At 44.9% G+C, this 24,854-nt stretch overlaps 1 long non-coding RNA gene and 1 pseudogene across 4 annotated transcripts in view; both read left to right on the forward strand.

The window, feature by feature from the left end:
• Nucleotides 1-24,854, forward strand: part of LOC146198548 (uncharacterized) — a 407,190-nt gene that overhangs the window by 92,434 nt on the left and 289,902 nt on the right. The gene's annotated exons all lie outside the window — the stretch shown is intronic.
• LOC146198550 (uncharacterized) lies at nt 21,207-23,188 on the forward strand (annotated as a pseudogene).

The following is a 24,854-nucleotide window of genomic DNA, read 5'->3' on the forward strand; positions in this document are numbered from 1 at the left end:
AAAGAAATAACACATAAATGATTGCTCCTTGAAGCCAGTAATAGCAAGTGTTCTATGTGGCTACACGCTAAATTATTGCTTTTGCAATCTGGGTGCTTACAAGCGGAAAAAGAGAGAGACTTTATTTAAGAAAGCTCGTTAAGCGGTGGCGAAGGCAAGCTAGTTTTTCAGCTGTTGTATACGACAACGACGAGTTCTCAGAGAAGACCGAAGTGGATGGGTTGTAGGGTCTATACGGGGGGGCAGAAGAGGGGAATGAGCATTGTCTATATTAGCGTATTGAACAGGACCGTCGGAATAGAAGAGGTTAGATCGAAGACAGAACTAGAAATGGAATGGGTGCGGACGTGAAGTGAGAGTGCCCTAAGGGAAATTGTGCACGAAGGCTCCTTTATGAACAATGCCCCTACTTTTGCTCCTTGCCTATACATGAAGTCAATACTTTCAACAGCAGGCATGCATTCCTCTAGCGGCTTAATATAATTGTAACACGGATTAGACCAAAAAATTATCTAACAAACTAATTGACTACTTCAAACCGCAGTATAACAACTATACAGATATAGAAAATTAATGAATACACTGAGAGTTGATCATAAAGCTACAGCAGTTTTTACATACTGCCAAAATAAAAAAGAACAGACTTCTAGACTCACCTAGGGAAGATAAAAGAAAATGCAATGCCTCAGAGAGAGAAGACATTTTTTTCATCAATAAATCGGCGCTTTTTAATGCTTTTCTTTAATTTGCGCAAATACAGGCCGAATTTATACTTAAAAGATGTATAACTGAGAACAACTGGCAAGTAGTAAGCTATCATCGTGGGGTAGGATTAACGGAATTGGAATAATGGATACATTAATTACATTAAACGTTAATGGTGACGTTTAAGGTTGACCTTACTAGCTACAAGTGGAAATACATTTCTACCATGGATGTAGAAAACCGGTGGCGAAAGAATAATAAGAAAGCGTGGGCACAGCGGACTTCTGAAAACCCTCGAATAAATGAGACTTGGATGCTGGGTTTGTGCACAGTATGCATGACAAGGAAAAGCGCAATCTCGCGGCTTCATAGGCCCAGTGCGCCAAGGAGTAGCTTCATGATTAATTGCCCATTACCGATTCCCGTCCACAACAGCGTTTGCTTTTTTTTTTTTTCCTTTGTGTTCGTTCCCTCTCCACGCACCCTCGGGTCGGTATAACCGAATAAGAATGCTTTTGATGAACACAACAAACCCTTTCTTAGACCTTTTCAGGGACTTGGGCGGAAATGGCCATGTCAACAGAGTCTGGATGCGGCGCCCACTAATTTGCTACTGGCAGCGTCGCCAATTTTCTGCAGGGTTGAAAAGAACAGAAAAAAAACCAATGTCACACTCATTTCTCACAGAGTCTGTTTGCCTGCTTTTCATTCATTTATTTTTTCTCTCTCCTCTCTTGAAGAGGGCAATCCGATTATCGACAGCGGCGAGATCAACGTTATCGAAATTTGTTCATCTGCTGAGTCGCACTTCCTCCTCTCTCACTTTCCTCGGCTTCATCGAACCGGCTGCCTAACTGGCTCCAGCCGTCCTCGTTCCGCGCATGTGCCGAGGTTACGAGTCTCTTCTTCTTCCGGAACCCTTTCTTCGATATTATGCTTGTTTTCGGCGCTCCAGACTTCGTTCGAAAACAGCGGGTAAGTATATTTGAGAAGGAAATTAGGGCCAAAGGGCATCTTAGCAAATATGAGAGTAACCTGTCCAGAGGAAGTCTAGCAAAACCACGTTAGAGATTTTTTGCGGCCTTTGTATGATACAGTGTATAGTGAAGACGACAAAAAAAATCAAATAAACCCTTTTCCTCGCACCGTTTGACAACGAGAGCAAATGCAACTTATTACGCAGGCGCTAAGGAAGCTCATAAACAATAAACATACGGGCAGAACTGAGCAGATCTGTAATCGATTTTTTTTCCTTCGCGTCTACGTGAGGGAATCTTACTTTCAGTCAAGATTAATTCAAAACAGTTTTTGTTTTAGGGGAAAGAAAGGCAGAGGATACAAGAAAAGAAGTTCAAACCAGCTTGACGAGCAGTGGCGCTAAACTCTGTCGGGCACTCAATAAAGTTATTACTCACTCCCTGATTTCACGAGGTTCTGCACCCTGCATATGTACAGGCTTAATAGCAGGAGCTCGAATAATACTGAGCACAAAACTAGGTTATTTACGAACAGGGAAGAAAAGAAATCGCACAAAGAAGCACAATCAACCGGTTGTAATAACAAAATTAGCATAAAATTAGCCAGTCACCCGAGCTCAGAAAACTAAAGAAGAGAGGAACTGCGACATAGAGCAAAGAAAAACAACACGAGTAATACAATATAAACTTGAAACTGGAATACATAATACATGCCATTGTTATCCATGGGACCCATGCTTCCCAACACATACACTGCGCAAAGAAATCAAATCGTCTCTACAAGGTACTCTAACTGCGGTTTTCGAGATTTTGGCTTTTTAGGAACAAATTTTTATTGAAGCCACATTGCGTAGGAAGGCTCATGCCGTTTTTTATCTATGTCCACATTCATTTGTTTACATTCAGACATGTCAGCGAAAACTAAAAAAGCAACAAAAATTAACGAAGCTTTGTTGTGTTTCTGAACGGAATTAAAAGGCACTCAAGAAAGTTAACCCCTTCATTGAGAGTAAAGCTGTAGACAAATGTATGCTTATAGTTTCTTTAAATCTAGCAATCAGTTTTGGTGAATCAGTATTCAAGACTTTAGTTAATTCTTCATATAGTGCAAAACATCAATAAATGTCGGATGTAGCTAGAGAAAAAAAGGCTGGTGACTTAAATCAAGAATCAAAAATGAAAACTAACTTTTCAATGATTCAGTTTTGCGAATGTTATTTGGAGGTTTCTGGAGGTTATTCAGAAGTTATGCAATTTGATGAGAATCGATTATTATCATAGGCACATACAAAACAAAGTACGCCGTAGTCACCGCAACGCTGGTAGGGTTGAACAAAGAGTCATGAAGACATGTTTTCTTCTGCACCCCGACAGGCGAATCCAGTATTTATGTCATTTGGAGTTCAGAGGATAATGTAACTCCACACATAGTTGCATAAGAAGCAGATACACAAAACGCTCTACTTGCGAAAAAGAATGACGTGCAACAAAAACGTAAAAGTATGAGAAAAACATTTGCCTTATATCTTCATTTTGTGCGCACAAAACGTGAAGCTGAAATAAGTTACCAATCTAGAGTACACCGATGAAGAGCTTGGAACGTACAGGTGTGTGAATGAGTAGGATTTTTGCTGACTTATACACAAAACCTCTTTTGTTTATGGAGGGGGGGATGGGGGATGATTTCCGCTCGATACGCTTGCATAAAATATTCACACTATTCTATGCAGTAGCGAGTCGTCATCCAGGGCTCTCGCTCTCCCCTGCTGCCTCCTCAGAACATTAACGAAAGGCAAATGATTTTTTTTTTTTCAACACTAGAGTTTTCGTTTCAACTTGTTTTTTCCGTGATGTCGACAGCAACAGACGGTGGGTATGAAAAAAGCCACTCGTGCCATAGAGAAAGAAAGCCGGAGCCTCGGTCTGTATTGAAGAGTGTCTGATTCAGGGGTAGTAAACTCTCGCTAGTGTTGGTTTCAACTAAATCAGTGCACCTTGCGACTGGAAGAAAATAAAACAATAGTTTCCTACGCACGTATACGCAGGGCAAAAAGCTGCTGCATTGATCAAATTATCTTAGCCTCGTCATATAAAACAGCGCAGGGTCACAAGACAAAGATAGAGAAAACACACACGACGCTGACGCCGGCACTCGAAAGTCCTCTTTTTTCAACTGCTGTGGCTCAAAGCACGCTCTATGACTAGTTTATCTTCACCTTGATATCGTTGCCAGGATAAAGATGCAACTTTTTATTACGGGTTTCCTCCGGTCACTATGAAACGAATTGACGCTGGCTTCTCAAGGGGGGACAATTGCTTCTATGGAAGTTTCATTCCTCTGAGCCAAAATGAATGCCATATTCGTCATGAGAGAAGATCCCACCAACAACAGAAATTGTCAATTTTTTTGAAAAAATAAATGTTACAGAGAAACGTTATTTGTTGTTTAAAAAATGTTCTAACGTGGTTATAAATTGCAAAATGCAGCAAAACACCAGTTAGAGTCAAAATGATCATAAAATTTACCATATCAAAATAGGAGATGTCCTTGCCTCTTGCTGGTCAAATACAGCACACAGACGAAGTCAATTTTTAGTTCTTAAGAGGCACTCCCTGAAGCGAGTTAAAAAATGAAAGATGTTGTCGTTAAAACACTTCGGATATTTTGATAGAATTTTCGAAAACAAACGTTTTCATTGATGTCTGCAGATGCGTTTTCACCACTGTGGTTTTCGAACCTGTGTTCGCATCTCGAGAAAGTCATCAGCACGCGTCAAGTGCTTTCTCCCATCGTGCCGCGGCTCTTGCGTACAGAATTTTAACGGCAAACAAGAGACATGTATATAGAAAGCGGAAACCTCTCCTACTGCTAGCGAGTGAAAGTCGTGTTCACACTGAGTAGTGCAACATGGAGTTATTTCTGGGAATATATTCATGAAGCCACTTTGCAGGTGGCAGAACTTTCGTTTGTTGAAATTCCGTGAGCTTTCTAAATTATATTTTCTTTCATGCACCGTTAGCGACTACTGTAATCATTGACACATATGCAACCTTTCCTCACAGAAGCAGAAATGAGACAGCTCCAGAATAATGGAAATCGAGCGCGCACTATCGATCAACGTCCACTCTTCTCTACCAACCAGAATGAGATATTTTTTACAAGATTCCCTAGGCAGCTGCTTATATATGTGCTGTTGGCTGAAACGGTATATCGGTACCTTCATAGCGAAGAAAAAAAAAACGATCTTTTCGAAATGAAGCAGCGCATTATTGCCCCTCCATACCTTCGAAAAGTGTTTCTGTATTGCCGTCTCGCCCCAAGTACCTTATACCTGCCCACAACGACTACGGTGTCCATGGTGGCACAAGTGCAGCATGCCAGCTTTCCTTCAAGGTCACAGCAAGAAACTCTGACACCCGGGCAGACCGGTTTATAAGGTGCACCGACGCTAGTCATCTTGTCGTCACCGAAACCAGTCCAGCTGCGTGACAAGGATCTTGTTGTACTGGATGCGAACCAAAATGAGCCATGAAAACTGAAGCCTTTACTAGAGTGGAAAGCGCATGAAATGCTCACGGAAAGTCCAATATGTGGAGGCCGTGCTGGTAAGGGAGGTCAATATGTGAGGAAGCGTCTGCTAAAAACCTGTTTTTTTTTTTCCCAATTGTTTTTGCCGAATACCTGCAAAACAGTTTTTTTTTTAAATAAAATTTGACATTTTTAACTTCGTGTAGCTTTCATCTCCTCTTAGTAGATCTTGTCAGTAGCTAGATTCGTTTTGTTCCTCAACAGGATAAACCCCAGAATGCGCGACGATCAGTTTCGACAACCATATGGTTGAGCTTGGTTGCTATTAGCCTGGCAGAGCTGGGGGCAGCAAGCGGGTGCAACGAATGCGAACAAAGTCGCCCCTAGGAACAGGTGATCGACCATCTGCGGACATGGAGCATTTAGAGCTACGCGGAGTTATTCTTTAGTACACAATGTTCTTTCCGTTTCCCAAAAGTATTCATTACATTACCTTCGTAAAGCTTGCTGTTAAATTAAATCGGAAATACGTGAGGGCAAGATCTTCGCTTTATTTACCTTTGGCAAACTAAGGCTGCCGTAGTCAAAAGCTCATTGAGTGAGTCTCTGGTATAACTAGACTAAATACGAGCTCGACCCCTTTTAGCTGGAACATCGATAGCCTTTTCCTGGAGCGGGTAATCGAAGCAGCTAGGGTAACCACTACGTGGCGGGAATAATCACGATATCATCGACTTTTCCCTTCCGCTCGCCTCTTAGGGTGGCTGGCGGCTCCTTTCACTAATCGCTGCTCGAAGGCAACGTCCCCTCGGCAGCCCGCATCCGATAGCCGCTTAGCGCTTATCTGCAGCGCTGCTAATGACAGCTCGCCCCGCGGCCGTATCAAGTGCCGCGCTCACACTGTTTCGCCACCGTCTCCTCCAGTTACATGCCCTTCTTGCTTTTTCGCCGGCCCATCTACCGACAGGCCTGAACCAGAGATGTTATTTTCGCAGACATATAGTTATTTGTTCCGTTTTTTTTTTATATATTTTAGTGGCTCCAGCATTGTTTAATAGGCCACGAAGATACGAAGGCATCAGACGTGGGAACTAGCTGTTACGCTAATCACAGAAAGAAGAAAAGGTGCTTGCCAAGAACTTGTCGTTAGAGCCCCAATGAGCTGCAGAGGAGGAGCTTGCGCAACGCATGTTTCATGAACGACGTAACTCCAGATACGCCCTTACCACAGCTGCAATGCTTCCTTTTCATCCGACGTGCAATTTTGACCCTAATGCTTTCTCTCTGCGCGACATTGTTACATTCGTGGGCTTCGAAGTTCAGAGGGCAATTCCGAGTGTACCTCGACACATCTTGCGCGGACGCCATTGTCTTTGTGATGGGGGGGGGGGGGGGGGGAAGAGGAGTAAGGGCGACCAGCAAGAGGCGATCCAGAATTGGACGGTGGCTTCCCCCCAGGCTACGCTTTCAGCTGAAATGTTCGCAAGAAGTAAGACGGTGATCAAGTGAGTAGAAAGAGCGAGCACGTCTGACAGGAAGGACGCCGCAAGATGCGAGTGATAAAAGCGTTGGTCGCGACGGCGTGTCAGACAGTTGTGAACAGCGCATCATTATGATTACGCGTAATAGTTTCTTATACTACGTTTCCTCGAGGCGATGTTTGGGAGTAAGGGAAATATGATAACTGTTCACAGCAGGTTATGGTAGACAGTAAAACAAATAAAACTTGCAGAGAGTGGCATGGAGCGCGGTGAGAAAAAAATGGTGACAGCGGCGTGCACCTGCGGCCAATTGAGGACGGCCTGGTTTCACACATCACGCACTCTTAGCCACGCAGCCTCAAGGCAGGCCAAGTGGCGCCCAAGAAGAAAAAAAGGGAATTTTTTTTTCCTTTGCGCTCTATTTGGCGGGCATGCAGGCGTGTCATCCAGCCTTCCTACTCCCTGAGGGGGCGCCACCGTGTATGTGAAGGCGCGCTGCTGCTTTCTTGTCCTCAACAAGGAGGTTGGTGAGCGAAGGAGACGACGGCCCGGACCACTGCACTGACGACGGCTGCCGCCCCGGTAAACAAGCAAGCTCGTTCGAGCCAAAGCCGGCAATGCCGGTGGCCAACCGCGCCGACACAAATTGTTAATCAACAAAATGGCCGTCGTCACACGAGGCGTGGAAGCCGGAGAAACGGCAGGCACACAAACAAACCTTCCGAGACAAGTGTGGAGTAGGCTATAGGCGCGGTGATGCCGTGTAGGAGGCCGTTCGTTGGGCGGAAATGGCGTCATTTCCGGGTGATGAGGCTGTGACCCGCTTGCCCGTGCTACTTTCGTTCGCTGTTCCCTGCTCTGTTACCTTTTCCTTGCTTTTGACGCCGGCCGTGTATTCCTTTCCTCCTTTTCCTCTTCTTCCTGTCCCTCCTCGTTGGATGGCCGCTAGATTGAGTAACTTTATGTACGTGCTTGTGCGATCGTGAGCCGGTAGCCCTCGCAGCGAGAAAGGTGTAGGGCTAATGAAATAAAAATGTCACGCACTCGATGGCGCTCGCCAGGGAGAAGGAATGCTGTTATTTGGAGTCGTCTCGGTTGGCTGCCGGTGCAGAGAACGGCGGCTCCGCTACTGACGCCACTGACTGCGCGAGGCGCGACGTCCGCCGGTCCAATCATCCCGGTTTTATTTGGGACAACGCTGGACGGGCATCGTGCTGTGACGCGCTTTCCCTCATGTCCTGTCTGTTTGGCCTCTCTTACCAGGCGTGCGTGGTGAATACAAGGAAGCGAAATAGAGAGGAGGTGTATAGATGACAGTGTCAGACGTATAAGCAAAGAGTGCGCGTTTTACGATTTTTCTTATTATCATTCCTGCCGTAACGCGTCTGCTGGTTGTTAACCTTTGACACGCTCCTTGTAAAAATTCAGATAATCCAGAAGGAAGAAACGGATGTGGCCTATATGGGCAACATAAAATGCGTTCTTTGACTCGCGCTGATCTCTGTCACTGAATAACAAGAATCTGAGAATAGATCGAAATGAGTCCGGTTTGTTTGAAACTTATCCCTCTATTTTCCGTTAGGATTATTAATGAATATACTTTGATAGATCATAATATTGAAGCAAGTAGTCATATTTATTTTTATGTGCAGGAAGAGAATTAACGGAACTATAAAAAGGCTGAGGACACCTACGTAAAGTAAGATAGGGACACCTACGTAAAGTAAGATAGTAAGCGCATTTTAACTTGCGACATGAAGAAAAGCGTATTTTAGGGCGAACTTTTGCACTCTTAGTAAAAAAACTTGATTCCAGAACTTCGTACGCATGCCTATTATATACGTGTAGTACAAACGCTGGTGCGATTCTCAACCCATCTACCATAGTCCAAACAAGTTTCACTCTATATTATTGTAGTTGCGGCAACCTCATAAACTGGCCATCGCAAACAAGCACTGAACAACACAAAAATCCCGAATCAGTTTATGGTGCAGCGGAATAATGTAATCTTAATGTTGCCTTTACGATGCCCTTTCTTGACAACGCTTGCGCATCAGCCAATACTTGACGGAGAACGTTACTAAAATCAGAATATAGCTCAATCTCAGCATTCAGTTACCCTGGGTGGGAAGAAACCCTCTGTGGGACATGAAGAAAAACATTTTCACTGTGACAAATGAGTGTGCTAATAGGTGCTCACATTCGTTCTGTGGCTGCGCCAAATAACTGCGGTTGCGCAGCGAGCAACCAGTACTCCCTCGCGACAGAATGACGAACATAATGGATTACCTGGCGAAATTGTAGGCTCACACAGAACTCCCGAATTCTCAGACACGGAGGAGTACCAGACAGGTTTCGACATATGCAACTGGCTCCTCTAGCTCTGGCCCAAGTTCTAGGCGTCATCTACAAACACAAAATAAGTAGAGTCATCCGCTCCCAGCTAGCTTGTACGTGGACGGGGCCCAGACGAAAGCCGTCTTCCCCGAAGCGCAGAAACGCAAATCGGGTTCAATACGCCTTCTCAGTGATGTGAATAAGCTTCGTCGCTGATATTGTTTTTGCAACACTCGAGGATCAATGACATTTCTCGCGCGTGCCCTAGGTCGGCAACCGGAGCCAGCGCCCAGGGGCAATCTATTCATGCCAACGATGGCATCAGATACCCTGCTCTCCAAAAGAAAAGAATCGTGCGGCCAGAATGAACAAACAAGAAGGCAAGGCATCAAAGTACGCCGCCGTGGGTGGTGGCTGCTGGTAGGATACGTGGAGGGAGTGTGGGAGTGCCACGTTAGGCGACGCAGTGCGCTACGAGCTGCTGCCTTGCCTGACACATGCAGTTGACACCGACAGCTTCTCCTTGCCGCTCTCCCTCGCCCGTTTGTCTTTCTCCTCTTTCTAATTCTTTTCGTTTTGCCCGAGTGACGACGAAGCAAGGGCCGAGAGATGAGACAACCGAAAGCGACATCGCAGCACCGTGCAGGAGATCGGCCGACGCTTCGCTTCATTTGTCTTGGGTTAAGGCGGCTGGCTGCTGGCGCTTCTCCTAGCCCTTTTTTGCTCTCTCTCCCCTATTGCAGCCTTTCCACTCACTCACCGCGCAAGGCCTCCATTCCCTTCAGCACGGGTCTCTCCGACAGCTTCACTTTTACCCCAACTACGTCGGCTTCGTCGTTGCAGTGCAGTCGCTTCCCCCTTTCCCCAGTCGAGATTCCCTTCTCTTCCCGTATCCATCGTTCCTCCGTTCAGTCGTGTCCCAGTTTGCCACCTTACACCGCGTTCCCTGCACGTCGTCGTCGTCCGTCTCGCCATCGCTGCCGTACCCCCCCTTCCTTCTTCCTTCACAGCTGCCCTCCTCTTTTTCCCGGCGCGCTGGGTGATAAATTTCGTTTATCTGCTTTGAGCTGGGCCCTGGGAAACGTCATCAATAACACTCGCATTACCCATTTCGGTGCAGTCACTTCCTCCTCTTTCCCCTGAGCCCTCCTCCTCTCTCGCAGCGAGACCGCCCGTCTTCTTCGTTGCTATCGCACTCTCACGCCGCCTCTCGCCACCGTCTCTGAACGGACACGTTCCTCTACTCTCCTCTTTTCGGGGGAACGCCCTCCTCTTGGCCGCGTTCCTCAGCGTCTCTTCATCGTCCGCAGTGCGCCCAAAAGCCTTCCTGCACACCGGTTACACAGCTCTTCTCGTCTTTCTTCTTCTTTCAGGCTGCAAAATAACTGCGGACGGCAAAGACTTTCTGTTCTCGTCTGTCCTCCATGTGACACAAAAGATGGGCAAAGTGAAAAAAAATGAAAAAGAAAGTAAAATCAAGCCGACCACTACAAAAGGACGGGGCGCTCTTCCTTGTTTAGAAATTTGCAACATGGTCGCTTCGCTTTTCCCTTAGTTCAAAACATGTGGTGTAACGAAAGGACAGACTTGGAAGGGAGAGGTATGGGGACTGGAAGGGGGTGAAAGGGGAAGGGGGGAGCCACGCGCAATCTGTTTAGTCGCTCGTATATCTCCTTTAAGATGCCGTTAGCGCAGTGCTGGTTGCGCAGCTTTTTTGTTGTGGCGACGGAGAGGCTCGCGTGCCTGCAGACCTTGAGCAGCTTGCAGCAGGGAAGAGAGCTTGCCGCGGGTTTTGCGCGGCGCAGAATGATAGGATCTCTTGCTTGATCAGATTCTCGTGCGACCTTTCCGTCGGCCTCCTCTTGACGCCATTGATAGAGGCAAATTGTTTTTCAATGCGTGGGCTTCCGTGTTATGCTCTTGTCTCTAGGGCAGCCTCTTCCGTTTTTTTAAATGCTGCTTCGGGAGGCAGTATTTGTGAACACGATATCTATTCAATTCCTTACCTGCATATAGTGTCTGCTATTACAATGTTATTGATAACTTAAATATGAATCTTTTAAACAAATCATTAAACGTTGGACAGGCAGAAGCAAGAAAATAATTACTACTGTTCTGCCTTGTGACTGCATCATGAGAAAGGTATAATATCTTAATTTATTTTCATTTTATTTGGTTTATAATTTCATAAAAAGCGCTAGCTTGCATTGGCGTTGCAGCGGTCATTAGAGGCAGTAAAATACTGCCTCAATATAATGTCAATTTAGGAGAGCATAGAAAGCAGGTAGTTAAGCGTAACCCCACTTGAAAGTGCAACAGTCACCTGATGCCATTCTCACTGAATTTTAGTACCATATGCGGGTGCAAAAATACAGGGTGAGTTGATATAGGCGGTTTTGATAAAACAATTTTGGCTGCATACTGCGATGTATTTTACTTTTCGTCCCATAATTGGCAACCACGTGCAAATAAAAAGAAAACATCGATGATGTGTTTGAAATTGTTTACATAAACCAGATTGAAATGTTACAACCGGCAATCAACGTATCTTTTTTTGCATGCAATAAATGTTATTAATCATAATTGAATAATTTAAAACATCTCAAATCTATTTTATAACTATAAGAAGTAAATATGTTTGGTATTTAACTTGTCGGAACTCTGCTTCTTTTCAAGAAGAGATGGAAATAGTATTGAAATTGTATAGCCGAGGGAAACCATGTTGAGGGCCAGCAATGGGAAACAAAACACACAACGAAAAATAAAGCAGCATTTATAAGGAACTGGAGAACGGTGCGCTCCATCGGGGTTCTATACCGCATCCACGGGCTCAGAATTTTTAAAGACTACAACTTTTAGAGATAAAATTATTCTAAAGCTGGAAATACCTGCCCGAAATGTTCCCCACCGGCTGCAGAGGGGGATGTTCGCCACCTGATGTGACTAATGTAGGGACGAGGGCATCAAGGACATGGATTCCTCAGAAAGTAGGACTATCGGCGACGAGTGGGGAGGATTTCCACAAAACGTGGCTAATGGACAACTCTAAAAGCAAAAGTCTTCTCCATTTTCTAGCAGAAAACGGTTTGCATTACGTTTTATAGTATGCCTTATGGTAAGTTAGTGAAAAACAAAGTACTTGCTAAAAGAGATAAAAGATCTCATTAAAACTACACACGACAAGAACAGAGAACGAGAGGAGATGAAAACAGCGTTGTGTGTGAGTCTCCTCTCGTGCTTTGTCCTATCGGTGTATTGTGGTACAGCAATATTTATATGTCAAAACCAACAAGCCTAATTATCCACCTTATCTCATTAAAAGTTTTGCTGCTGGAGATGAAAACAGCGTTGTGTGTGAGTCTCCTCTCGTGCTTTGTCCTTGCGGTGTATTGTGGTACAGCAATATTTATATGCCAAAACCAACAAGCCTAATTATCCACCTTATCTCATTAAAAATTTTGCTGCTTGCTGAAGCTCTAAGGAACCATGAATGGTCGGTTGCTTTACATGAAGCCCCGAAAAAAAAATTTATTAGCGGGTAAAGCAAACATTTTTATCATTAACAAGTGAGTAAGAAACATAAACATAATTCTTGCAAGTCAAAATAGAAGAGATCGCGCACAAACAGGTTCATGTGGGAGCTAGCAGTGATCATACGCCCTCCCTCTCATCCCCTTCCTATGGATTGAAAACAACCACGTCAGCATCACATCGCTGAGACGAAACTTTAATTTTGCTGTTAGCCATTTGTAATAAATTGACACCCCAAAGTACAGGGGTGCTCCGCTAACTATCCCAAGGAGAATCGGCACACTCCGAACCACGTCACCTGCATCGTTGCGTATACGTGCTTCGCACATTCAGACGCTATTTTCAGCGTCTCGCTGTAAAAAAAAAATACCTTACTAGCGTTATCGCTCTAACGAGACACAAGAGCAGTTATGTATCGTTGCGCGAGTTTTTTGTTGCAAGTAAAGCAGAGAGCGTGAGAACACATTTTCACGCTATTGTGCCACGCTCAGAAGGGATTGGCAGCGTTGTTATGTACCGAGTCTATATTTATCAAAATACGATTTTTTTTGGAGCAGAAAAGCCTGCTTAAGTGCGATGCTCTATTTATTGGTAAACACTGGTCAGAACATAAACGGGCTCATATTAAAATGAAAATAGTTTTATGCACAACCGTCTTTAATAGCGACAGGCCTATTTCTGTAATAGTTTGTATTTGTACTGGGTTTCGTTATCAACGCACAGGGCTGGGCAATACAATAAGTTAATTAGAGCAGCGCCTAATTTTGATTTTTCTGCACTAACTATAGTTCCGCGCCTTCGCTGTCATGGCAGTTGTGAGATGAACGAATAGAAAGAGTTCAGCAGAATTGCACGTAAATGGCTTCATAATTATGGTATTGCAATCATTACATGCTGTCCACCCCTGCTTACAAAGAAACTGAGTGAGAGTATATAACGCGGTTTATTGCGTCAAAATAGCGGTTGGCGAGGAAGGCCACATTGTTGTTTTACAGGTGGAAATCCTGTACGCAAGACCAGAAATATAAGTGGAGAGTTAATTAAAGTAGGCACCTTAATCAATATTGTCGAAGACAAAAATTTAACAGTAGATTTTGGTTGGCTTGATTTATCCGGCTTAACGTCCCAATGCGACTGAGGTTATGAAAGACGCCGTAGTGGAGGGCACCGCAAATTTCTACCGCCTGGGGTTCTCGTACATGCACTGACATCGCGAGTACACGAGCGCCTTAATTTTTTCCTGCGCCGAAAAGCTTCAATTGAAACTTAGGAAAAAGCTTATCGTTGAGAAAGAAATTGCGGCTGGAATCATCTCTTCAGGAAACAATATGAGACGGTTCCGCCTCTCACCCTTTAAACCAGATGTTTTTGATCCTCTAGACATACGCTGGCCAGCATCTTGTCGCAGTGCTCACGTTTGAGGTTTTGAACAAACTCTAATGTCAATATTTTATACATTCCTCGATTACACCATAAATCTTTAAATATTCATTACAATCTCAATATTTAGCTGGTGTTTTAAGTTATCAAGCAATACTGAATGCCAATCTTTAGTACAGCGATCTTTATACACAAACATTAATAAAATTGCGTAGTCTTGACCCGCACTCCTTTTCCGTCCTTCCCTTTTTCATTCCTTGCCTGCAGTTGTAAAGGAAAAGCAAGCAGCTTCTAGCTAGTTTAACGGTTTCCCTGATATTGAAATTCTCTCCATAGCGAGCGTCCCTACTTCACTGCTTTCCCGTCGGCCCTCAAATAATGCCACACAGTGATTTCTTTTTTTTTTCTTGCGTATACTTTTACGCCCTCAACAGATTACATTCTTGCTCGTATGAAGTCACCACGTCAACACACAAGCCCTTGTTTATAGCGAAACGTTAAAAAAGAACACTAGCAGGACTTAGCTCGGACTAATCAAGTTAATAGTGCGAAAGAATGGCTTATCTCGATTTAGCATGCAAGACTTGGTTTAGCATTGAGGCAAGGCTTTTAAGGTGGGAGGGATTGAAGGGGTAATGCCAATATCAAATCATGGAACTACGGTTTTAGGCGAAAGTATGGCTTATCTCGGTTTAGCTTGCTAGGCTTGGTTCAAAAGTGAGCTGCTAATTAGCCTTTTCTCTTTTTTTCTTTATTTCTTGTGCTTCCGTTGCCAGAGCTTCTTGACGCTAACTCGTCGGCATGTTTTTCTTTACTTTTTTTCGACACTGCGCGACTCGCGTTGGCGCTACCGCTTATCACGTTGGTTCACCAGGGTGGCTATCCACGGCGATGCAATGGCTTTCTTTTCCTTGTCCTTTCCCAACGTCCGCTGCAAAGCACGGAATTCGAGGTTGTCTCTGAATTACTATAGTAACTAACGAGTCTTCTTAGTGCCTATAACACACAGGATGAACTTGACGAGAGGCATGGGTGGGTGAGTGCTTTTGGACTACTTACTGCGTTGACAATGAATCTCCACCTTCAAGGGTATGATAAGACAGGTATAAAGCCCCGTTTAACCAAGTCGCACGAACGTGTCTGCATGGCTCAAGGCAGCGTGCGTTGCTCTCTATCCAAGGGAATGCTGGAAGGCTGGATCCATATCTCAAGGGCGAAGACCGGGTCGCAGCGCCTGCCAGCTTGAACACGTCATGTGGTCTCGTGACATCACACAGCCTGAAGAGTATTGAATGCACGGATATGTCACCTGCCAATAACTGCCTGCTAGATCTGGTAAGGGCATGCTTCGAGGCGAGCCGGTGATTTTTCCCTCACAATCACATAGTGCCGATGCCAATAACGCCGATGACGATTTTCTTCAGAAGGGGCCTTTTCGCACAGCCGCGTTAAAACAAGCGATGTACTACATATATGCTGCCGAAAGGAGGATTACTGCACAGAGCTGCCGCATTCGATACTTGAGGGGCCTCCGTACGCGAGCTGGCGTGTCCGAAATTTGTGAATTTTGTGGTGGGTTAAAAAGAAATCTCTAATGTGGGAGATAAGCGGACGGGAAAGTAAAATTATATTGTTCGATTCCTAACGCTTATAGTTTGATGTGTTCACCGGAACAATTCGCAAAGGGGAAGATTTGTAACAGGGGAGTAATTACACATTGGCATCCAGTAAGCACAGTTCCATGGCCGCAACTGAAAACTATACAGCTGAACCAGGGCCTAGACGAGGACGGAGATTACCTCAATTGTGAGGGTTTTGCGAAATTTGCCTCAGCTTGCATTTTCATGGCTGCCCTTGAGTGGACAAGGATAAATGATTAGTCCTCTGCGTAAAATGTCTGTATGAAACAAGCTTTCAAATCGCCTCCTTTAGCCTAACATTTATCCCTCAATCAGTGCCATTCCAAGCAGATTATACGGGCTGCTTAAAATTTTTCACAGCAGAAGTTTCTTGAAAAAGCTGAGAAAGACCCGCCGTTCAGGTTTGTTTAGTTGGATTACGTGGCAAAGCGAGCATAATTTGCGCGGCAATGTACGATAATGACACACAATTTAATATATACTTAAAAAATTTGTTAAGCTAAGTGAAATTTTTATAAGTGGGGAATAAAACTAGTGAATTTATTCTTTATTTTAGAACGAAACATTAAATCGCGAAACTACAAGCTTCCATCATTTGAAGTGATTAATGTTTATGAAATTTCTGTCAGCACTGAGGTTGGAAATCTCAAATGGTGAAATTATGCCTTTGATAGCATTAAAAGCTGGCCTTACCGCAGTAAACGTTACTAATTTGGCATATAAGCGCTTGGCACCGTCCCTGGAATCAGCTAAGCGATGATAAGTTCATAAAGTGCGTAAATTCCAGCCCGTAGCACGGAAAAGCTAACTTGAAAATTGCAAAACCGATCTTTTTTTTTTCTTTTGTTCTTTTTTTTGCATTTTGCACCTCGAACTACGATGAAGAACCTCAAAATTTAAAAACTTGGCTGGTCTTAATTTACTCAGCCTTCAACTTCATCGATTAATTATGTGCTCTAAAGACAAAATTGAGACAGTTGGTTAGATAATTTCCGTTAATTCATCGTCTTTCTATTGTTATTCTGTCGTGTAGGTAATGTCCACCGTACCGTACCGTTCATTCAACCTGAACAGAAAGCATACTAGTATGTCTCGTTTTTTAAATATCCCTTATTGGTTCCATTGAAACATCTCGTGTATCCTAAAAAAAATCTAAAATATTACTGAAATCACGGTCGTGAGTGGTAGAGAAAATTTCATGTATTATTTTGAAACGAAAGCGGTTAATCTATCTCCAGCGAAAGACTCGTGTTCTGAACCCTTTGAAAGTTTGCCTGAGGAATACAGAACTCAGGTGCAGGTAAAAATGTCTATTTGAGGTGTGCTTTTCCCTCGGGAGCAATATTCCCCTTTGACCTTTAGTTAGGATTCGATTCAACATTCTGTCCGTGAGATACCATTATACTTCTGCGCTGGCGAAAGTTTCTCAATCTCATGCTGCAAAATGGGACTTCCTCTCACAGCGTGGCAGCATAGACGGCAGACTTCTGTTCAAGCAACATGTGTTCAGCTTAGGTGAGCAATTTCTGGCAACGAAAAGCCTGTTTGCAAGCCCTTTCTTCTGTCTTGTAATTAGTAGCCTGTGCATAACTTCTTGCATTGAAGCATTCACTTATGATCTTGAGCCTCGGTGCTTCCTTTCTTGCCCTTGAACATGGATGGGTGTCATTACGGGAGCCTCGACTTGCATATTTTGATGTGCAGCAACTTAACACTGAGTACTGTGTGTCCTTTAATTGAAATAAGCTTAAACAAAACTCATGTGCGACATGCGTAACACCTTTGACTGGGCTAATGTGCATGGGTACATAAAGTTAGTTTATGTGCATAAGTAATACCAATTTTTATAGCCTTTCCTTGGTACTGTGAGGCGTTTTGTTTTATCTGGCAACAGATAGTCCATAGTTTTGTACTTTTTGTATTGTAAGTGTTTTTTTTTTTTTGCTTGAATATAGCTGTGCTTTATAACTGGTAGCGTAATGGTGGAAAAGTGAATGGACGTCTTGAAGTGAAAGTCCATTGTGACACCGACTCCACACTATACGTGCTTACTTGGAGGTATTGATGCTTGTCCTTACAGTTACGAGACGAAAAAACGAAAAAAACTCATATTTTTTTCTAAAATAGGTACCACATGGTGCTGAACGAAGCATTTGTTGAGCCTTTCCTGACTTGACATACGGTTCTTGGCGTGGCTGCTATTTTATTGCTTTCCGCGTAAATCGTCGCTCAATTTTCATCACTGGTGTCTTCTTTTATTTCTGGAATTTTTAAAGAGATTAGTTTTTATTGCATTTTTTAGAATACTCTCTAGCCGACGCAATTCTTAAAAAGTGCTAAAGGCTCTTTATAAAGCATCTACATTGAACGAATTCTTCCGGTGTAGTGCAATGAACAAGATATATATTTTATATTTTGTGATAGCACATTCTGCCCCGGCGACTTAAACTCATCTTCCTGTCGTGGATAGAATAAACATATCATCTTCCTGCACTCCCTCAAAAGCAAAGTTTAATCCTGAAGGATCGCCAGAATTGTCTTTGAAGTATCCGCTCTCTGAAGAGCTAAAGCCGAGAGGTAGTGATCGAATGAACGCGTTATATATCTAAACTTCCCTTCGCAGAATCCTCTTATTTCCTTTTTGTCAACATGACGCTGCTGTTAACGTCGGACCTGGCACCGATCGTGGGATTTGCCTCTAACATGCTTCGCCAATGCCGTGATACTCTGTGCAGCCGAATCGGAAGCGGTGGCAGTGCGTCACTTTCGCTTCGTTTCTAGCGCAAACCACTTTGGCACCTTAGCGAGTAGGGAAGTCTTCGAAAGGTAGCGCCACCCGCCGGCAAATCCGCATCAAGGAAGTCGGGGGCTCTGGCGTCCGCCCGGGCCTCGCAGTTGAGCTCCTCTCCGCTCCCAAATTGTCGCCTCCGCCTGAGCGACGACGCGCCGACTTCGTGAACGCAAAGACTCCTGCCAAGCCCTTTCTGAACACGATCCCGCCCGACTCCCTTCTCCGACTAGCGCCGCAGAAGAAGATTTCGGCTCTTATCCGGAAGCGGCCTAGCACTCAATTGTATCCCGTAATGCATCCCTTGCCTCTACGCCAATGGATATAGTCGAGTCGGCAGCCTTGAGACTCCCTTTTCTTCCCTTGCTGCGCCGCTCAGGCCAGCTTTTTTTTTTTCTCGCTCTCTTCCTCCTTTCTCTTGCTCATCATGTTCTCTGCGGCTTATCCTTATCTTCTGGCAGTCGCATGAGCCGGGCTGGCAAAGGCACGCACCTACGCACCACTGTTCTGGCCATCTTCATTCCTCGCAGATCCCAAGGCGCCCGCACACATACACACACACCCAGACCCATTCGATCGAAATCTGGCTTCGCAGCGGCACTGGAAAAAATAAATGAAGCAAAGAATTGGGTCGAGCTTGGCCCTGATTCAAGGACGTTATCCGCCGGAATTCTCAAGGCGCTTGCGGCAATGACAGGCGAAGAGTTGTCTTGCGCAGACCTTTCCACCTCCCGTCTCAGCCTATAAAATCTGCGTCGACTTCGGTGAATCTGTGATTAAGTCTTTGCAGATTCACTCGCATTCTGGGATGCTGATTATTGCGCCTATACGCTATATTTCTGGCTGTGTACCGCTATTACAAAACTGAAGTTCCACGGAAGAATGTTGGTGGCCTGGATCAGTTATATAAAAACTTCGGATGGTTCACACACCGTGAGAGGAGAGAAGGGGGCGGAGGGCGGAGGGGGTAGAAAGATTGAAGCAACTGTTTTTACCCTCGTTCTTGAACAAAACGATGCGAAACATGTGCCGCATAAGATACCTTGAACGCACAGAAAACTAAAGAGAGTGCATTCTTATCCTCTGTATATGCCATTTCCTTAAGTCACCCGAAAATGACTCTTACTTTAATGGTCGCTTGCCTTGAAAGTTTAGAAAGTTTAATTGGTTATTCAATATTCCCACGTTCTTTTTGTCTGTGTTGAACTCTGAAAGTCGTTACTGGCGTTACCACCGGGCTGAGTGTTGCTATTACGCCACTGTGTATGGCAGCATGTAATGAAAACTGCACCTTCGAGCTCAGCTTAATGCATGTCTCATATATTTCAGTGCTCACGTAAAACAGTTTGAATTAACTAGCTTTCATATCAGTGTTCTACACACCGAATGGGAAAAAATAAACAAATAATTGTCGCCCAGGATTTTCGAATTGTATGATTGTTCATTTTATTTCCAATTTGATATGCGTTACAAGTGAGAAAAGGGAGAATATTTGCATCTCTCTATGGCTGGAAATGGCAGCTTCCGCGCATATTTCTATAGTGTGTTTCAAGTAAATTTGGCTGAGTAATAAAAAAAAAAAAACACATTGCACCGCAATTGGGGGAAAACATCTATATGGTTTTTCTTTAAGTGGCATTCCTAGGAATATTTCTTACATTCCGATGATTATGTTGCTTTGTTGAGATAAATTATGGAACATTTTAATACATACACTTTAAGGTCTTGTGCGCTTTCTTGCCAAGAATAGCGAAATCAGAAAAAAAAAAATCAATTCATTTATACGAAAAAATCGCTTGCCTACATTGTCCTTTTTTCAGTTTTTAAGGAACGCCCCTGAACTATGAAACAGAATGCGCTACTGTGCCCTTTATCTGACATCTCGTTTTGTTGGATTGTATGGATTTTAACGACCCAAGGCAACTCCAGCTTTGAGAGACGCCGCAGTGGAATGTCCCGAAGATTTCTGCTCCCCATGGTGACCAGCGTGTACTGACGTCCCACAGTACACGGGCACCTTGCTTTTAGCCTTTATTGAAAGAGGCCGTCACTGCACGGATCGAACCCACGACCTCGGGACCAGCAATCGTATGCCCTAACAAGTTACCCACCACGGCGACGCACCAACGTATTGTAGCACTGCCAAACGCGCTGCCAAACGGGTTTTTATAAACAAAGCGTGCGTGCTCGGTGTGCTCGCCGTCTCAAAATGCACAGCCGATGCTGCGGTCAGTGCAGGCATAAAAGTGCGTCAGCGCATTCTTCTGGAACATGGAAAGCGCGGGCCGTGACTAATGACCTGTGGACATGAACCTCGGAACAAAACTGACCATAAATCCTTAGTGATTTTGCATTCTCAGCACGCGGACTAGCTCTTTACTGCCCTCCGCAAATCTTTTTATATCAGTATGCAGCCCATCGAATTGAGCGACCGCCGTGCACTTCTCTCAGGTCAGCGCGCAGGTTTCGTTCTCTTAAAATGCATTTCGAGCGGTACAGTATTGCAGCGTGTAAACGCAAGCATGTGTTTTTTTCCTTAAAGCACTAAAGCATCTATTCCCCGATTTTGCCGAAATTTGTCTGTGTGAACCAGCTGCCTGAAATATTAGATCAGGAGTCGGACGCTGCTTCTTCTAGCCCGTCCGTACACGTTCGGATGGCTCGGTTAAAGCGAGCTTTATATCATTGTAGCGCGAATTTCCACACAATCAACTAGAATACTGCAAAGTGATTGGGGGGGTATGTCGCCACCCAAAACCTAAGTGAAAACAGAAGCGTTACCAAACCTAGTCTCCATTGGCTTAGCCATGCTAATGCAGTTGTCATATTAACCGATACATGGAGCAAAGCCAGCTCTTCCCCACCACCATGCTTGGCTTCCGCGCGGGCCTGTCAACTCAAAACGTCATGTTACAACTTAAGGAGGATGTGCTCAATCCCGTTTTCCCTCACATCACCGGAGCTATCCTTGCATTGGACCTGACGAAGGCCTTTGATAGTGTTGCCCACTCCTCCATTTTACAATCACTGAGCGACCTAAACGTGGACTCTCGCACGCATGACTATGTTGCTGCCTTTCTCAGCAACCGATCCGTCTGCCTACAATTAGGCACAGTAAAAACTTGCCCTTTCACGCTAGGCAGTAAGGGAACGTCCAAGGCAGCAGTTTTGTCCCCATTTCTTTTTGACATTACTCTTATCCCGTTAGCGAGGGAACTTGACAAAATTCCTTCCATCTACCACTCCTTGTATGCGGATGACATCACCATCTGGGTCAATACCGGCAACCATGGCGAAATAGAATCCAAACTTCAGCTGGCCGCTGACACAGTTGCTACGTATGCAAGCAGCAGTTGTCTAAGCTGCTCGGCAGCTAAATCTGAGCTCATAGTCACGGACCTAAAAGAATGGAACCCCCCTAATATTCAAGTCACATTAAACGGCACCCCCATCCGCAGGGTCAATAGAATCAAAATTTTAAGTCTCAGTATTTCTGACAACGGCTCCAACGCCGAGACCATAAAACTAATCCGTGCTGCCATTTTGAATACAGCCTCACTAATTAAGCGTATCGCCAATCGCCATCGCGGCATGAGGGAAGAGACACACGTCGCCTCATTCAAGCATTTTGCCTATGCAGGATCACCTACTACATCCCTTACCTCTACCTCACACCCACGGAGACCGAGCAACTCAGCAGACTTATCCGCACAGCTTACAAAAGCGCTCTTCTCCTCCCTGAATCAACGCCTACTGCAAAACTACTTTAACTAGGGGTTCACAACACCTTAGGAGAGTTGGTTGAAGCTCACCTCATTAGTCAGTACCACAGACTCTCACATACCGAAACCGGCCAAATTCTTCTGCGCCGAATTGGGATAAACCTACCCGGTCATACCTCGGCCACGCGCAATCCTCCCACCGCTGTTAGGAACAATCTTTACATTCCGCCTCTTCCCAAAAATACCCACCCGGAGCATAATCGTGAGAGACGGAAAGCTAGAGCCAAGGCTTTGCACAAGCACTACCCTCCTGGCGCTCCGGCAGTTTACGTAGACGCGGCCGAATATTCAAACCGACCAGCTTTCGCATTAGCCGTCGTGGATGGATTCCACAACACGATAGTCAGTGCGTCCATTCTAAATTTGCAGGATTCCCTGCAAGCTGAAGAAGCAGCAATTGCCCTAGCAATCACACACTCCTCTGCTGAGTATATCTTCTCAGACTCCAAAACAGCAATTAGTAATTATGCCCATCGCAAAATCCACTCCCCGGCCGCAAACATTCTAGCATCATCCCCTCCACCGAACCACCTCATCACCCTCCTCTGGGTACCTGCGCACAGCGAACACCCAGGCAACACGGCCGCTAACTCCCAACCCCGAGCACTCGTCAACCGGGCTGAGAGCGACCTGCTGCCTTCGTCTCGCAGTGCCAGAGATCGGCTTCTTGACTACCACGACCTCACCGTGTTTTATAGAAATTCCCGCCTGCTGTAACCTCCTCCGCATAAATCTCTTCGCAAAAGCGACCAGGCTTTCTGGCGCTGACTTCAGACGGCCACAGTCATGACCCCTTTCCTTCTCTCTATTATAAACCGTGGCGAAACCTCTCCTCACTTCCACTTGTGTCCTAGCACCAGAGCCGACTTTACTCACGTCTTCCTGAACTGCCCGAACAAACCCAAGCCCCCGTGGCAAGGGCCAAGACATCAGGAGCGATGGGAGGCTGCTCTGCGCAGCTCGCTGCCGGAGGTACAGCTTCTGACAGTGAGCTGGGCCCGAGGATCCGCCGAAGCTCAAAAGTGCGCGGCCATCTAGAGCGGCCTGAGGGCCCATCGTCGTCCTGCTCCCTCACTTCCCTTTACCCCCCCCCCCCTCACTTGGTTCTTTTTTTTTTTAATCATTAAAGTTGCTACCTACCTACCTGTCATATTTGTTTTCGTAGTTTGCGGAAGTCATTTAAACGCGGCCGCGCAGGAGGTTCTCTGGTAGAAAAAACTGAAACGGTTATTTCTTAACTCTCTCAGCAGCTTAAAAAAAAGCCCTAGTTCTGATAGTGAACGTTAAAAAGGCGCCATTAATAATAGCTACCTAATTAGGCGGAATGTAAAAATCGCTGTGAGGAGCGCCACTTGCCTTTTTCTCAGCTGCTGTTGTTTGCAGCGTTTTTATATTGTTGGTTCAAGTCACGCAGAACAGCGTTTGTGTTCTACGATCCCTGAATTCTCCAAATGTGCTTTCAAAAGTATCCAACGTTGAAAACCTCCTATGGTCTGCATTATAGCGTAGCCTTCCTATACAGCATCCTCATAGCTTGGGTTGCATCGAGACGTTAAAATCTAACAATGCACAATCCACATATGCATATAGCCTTGCACCTGCGCAATAGCTCTAAGCAGTAAGGTACCTTAAATGCATTGTCACCGAGGAGAACTTTCAGAAAATTAAAATAAGCTTGACGCGTTATTAGATCCTTGCAGAAGCCATTTTGTTGTTTTATTTGGACGCTAAGTTTTCCGAGTTTGGTACGGAAATCTCAGGGGAAGCAGATTGCAGCGTTTCCAGCGAGCCACACAAGCAACTTGCGCCGAAGTTTTCCTTGTCGTTTCGCCGCGCCTAGTGATATAATCAAGTAGCTTTAGGAGCAAATAGTAGTGCCTTTCCACTCGGCCTGACTCAGCTTACAGTCCTGAGCTTGCACGTTATGCTGAAACCACATTTTGCGCCCACTATCTAACTAGACTACGACGCTATGTAAGCACTGCTTTAGCTCCGCTGTGGAAGCCCCTGCCAACTCAGCCATGTCATGTTGACTCATGACATCCTATCGACCAATTGTTGCCCACCGATGTCACGTGCAAGATCCAACAAGCCAGCAGATGCCTGCGAGTTTTCGCTAAGAAAGCTGGCGCCGAATTTTCTGGAGAACAATACCTTTTACCATATCCCGTTATTGAAGACAGCAGGATAGCTATGATGATAGCTCACAGAATCTCTGCAATGCCACTTGATTTTTTTTCCACCAATTTAATTTCACGTTTGGCTGTATCACCCCCCCGCGCCATCTTTTTCAAATGATAGAATTACTCGATTTCACGTGTAAACCGGTTAGCTCTCAAATACCCCAGCGGCTGTAGCCGTCCACCAATCACGCATGTGCAACCCCTGTTAAAACTTAAAAGGCCTAAAAGAAAGTCACGAGATGAAAACTTGCAGTAACTGAATTTTACTATGGTTACAGCACCGAAGATTTTTCGCATAAGGGGATCCAATAAGCGATGAAGAAAATAATCTCGGCGAGGAGGCCGTTTCTGAGCTGAAGAAACAGACAGGCGTTCATCGTGAGAACTCAAAATACTGTAGAGTCTCATGCATAACATACGTTACGAATTATACATTTTTACGATTAGTGTCAAATAGAAATTAATGCGCCTATGCCTACACACGCTACTATGTAAATGTGCCACCAGGCACCTATAGTAAA

Source organism: Amblyomma maculatum, chromosome 2 (genome assembly GCF_055883805.1).
Source record: "Amblyomma maculatum isolate TAMU_Amacu chromosome 2, ASM5588380v1, whole genome shotgun sequence".
In the NCBI taxonomy this organism is placed as follows: Eukaryota; Metazoa; Arthropoda; class Arachnida; order Ixodida; family Ixodidae; genus Amblyomma; species Amblyomma maculatum.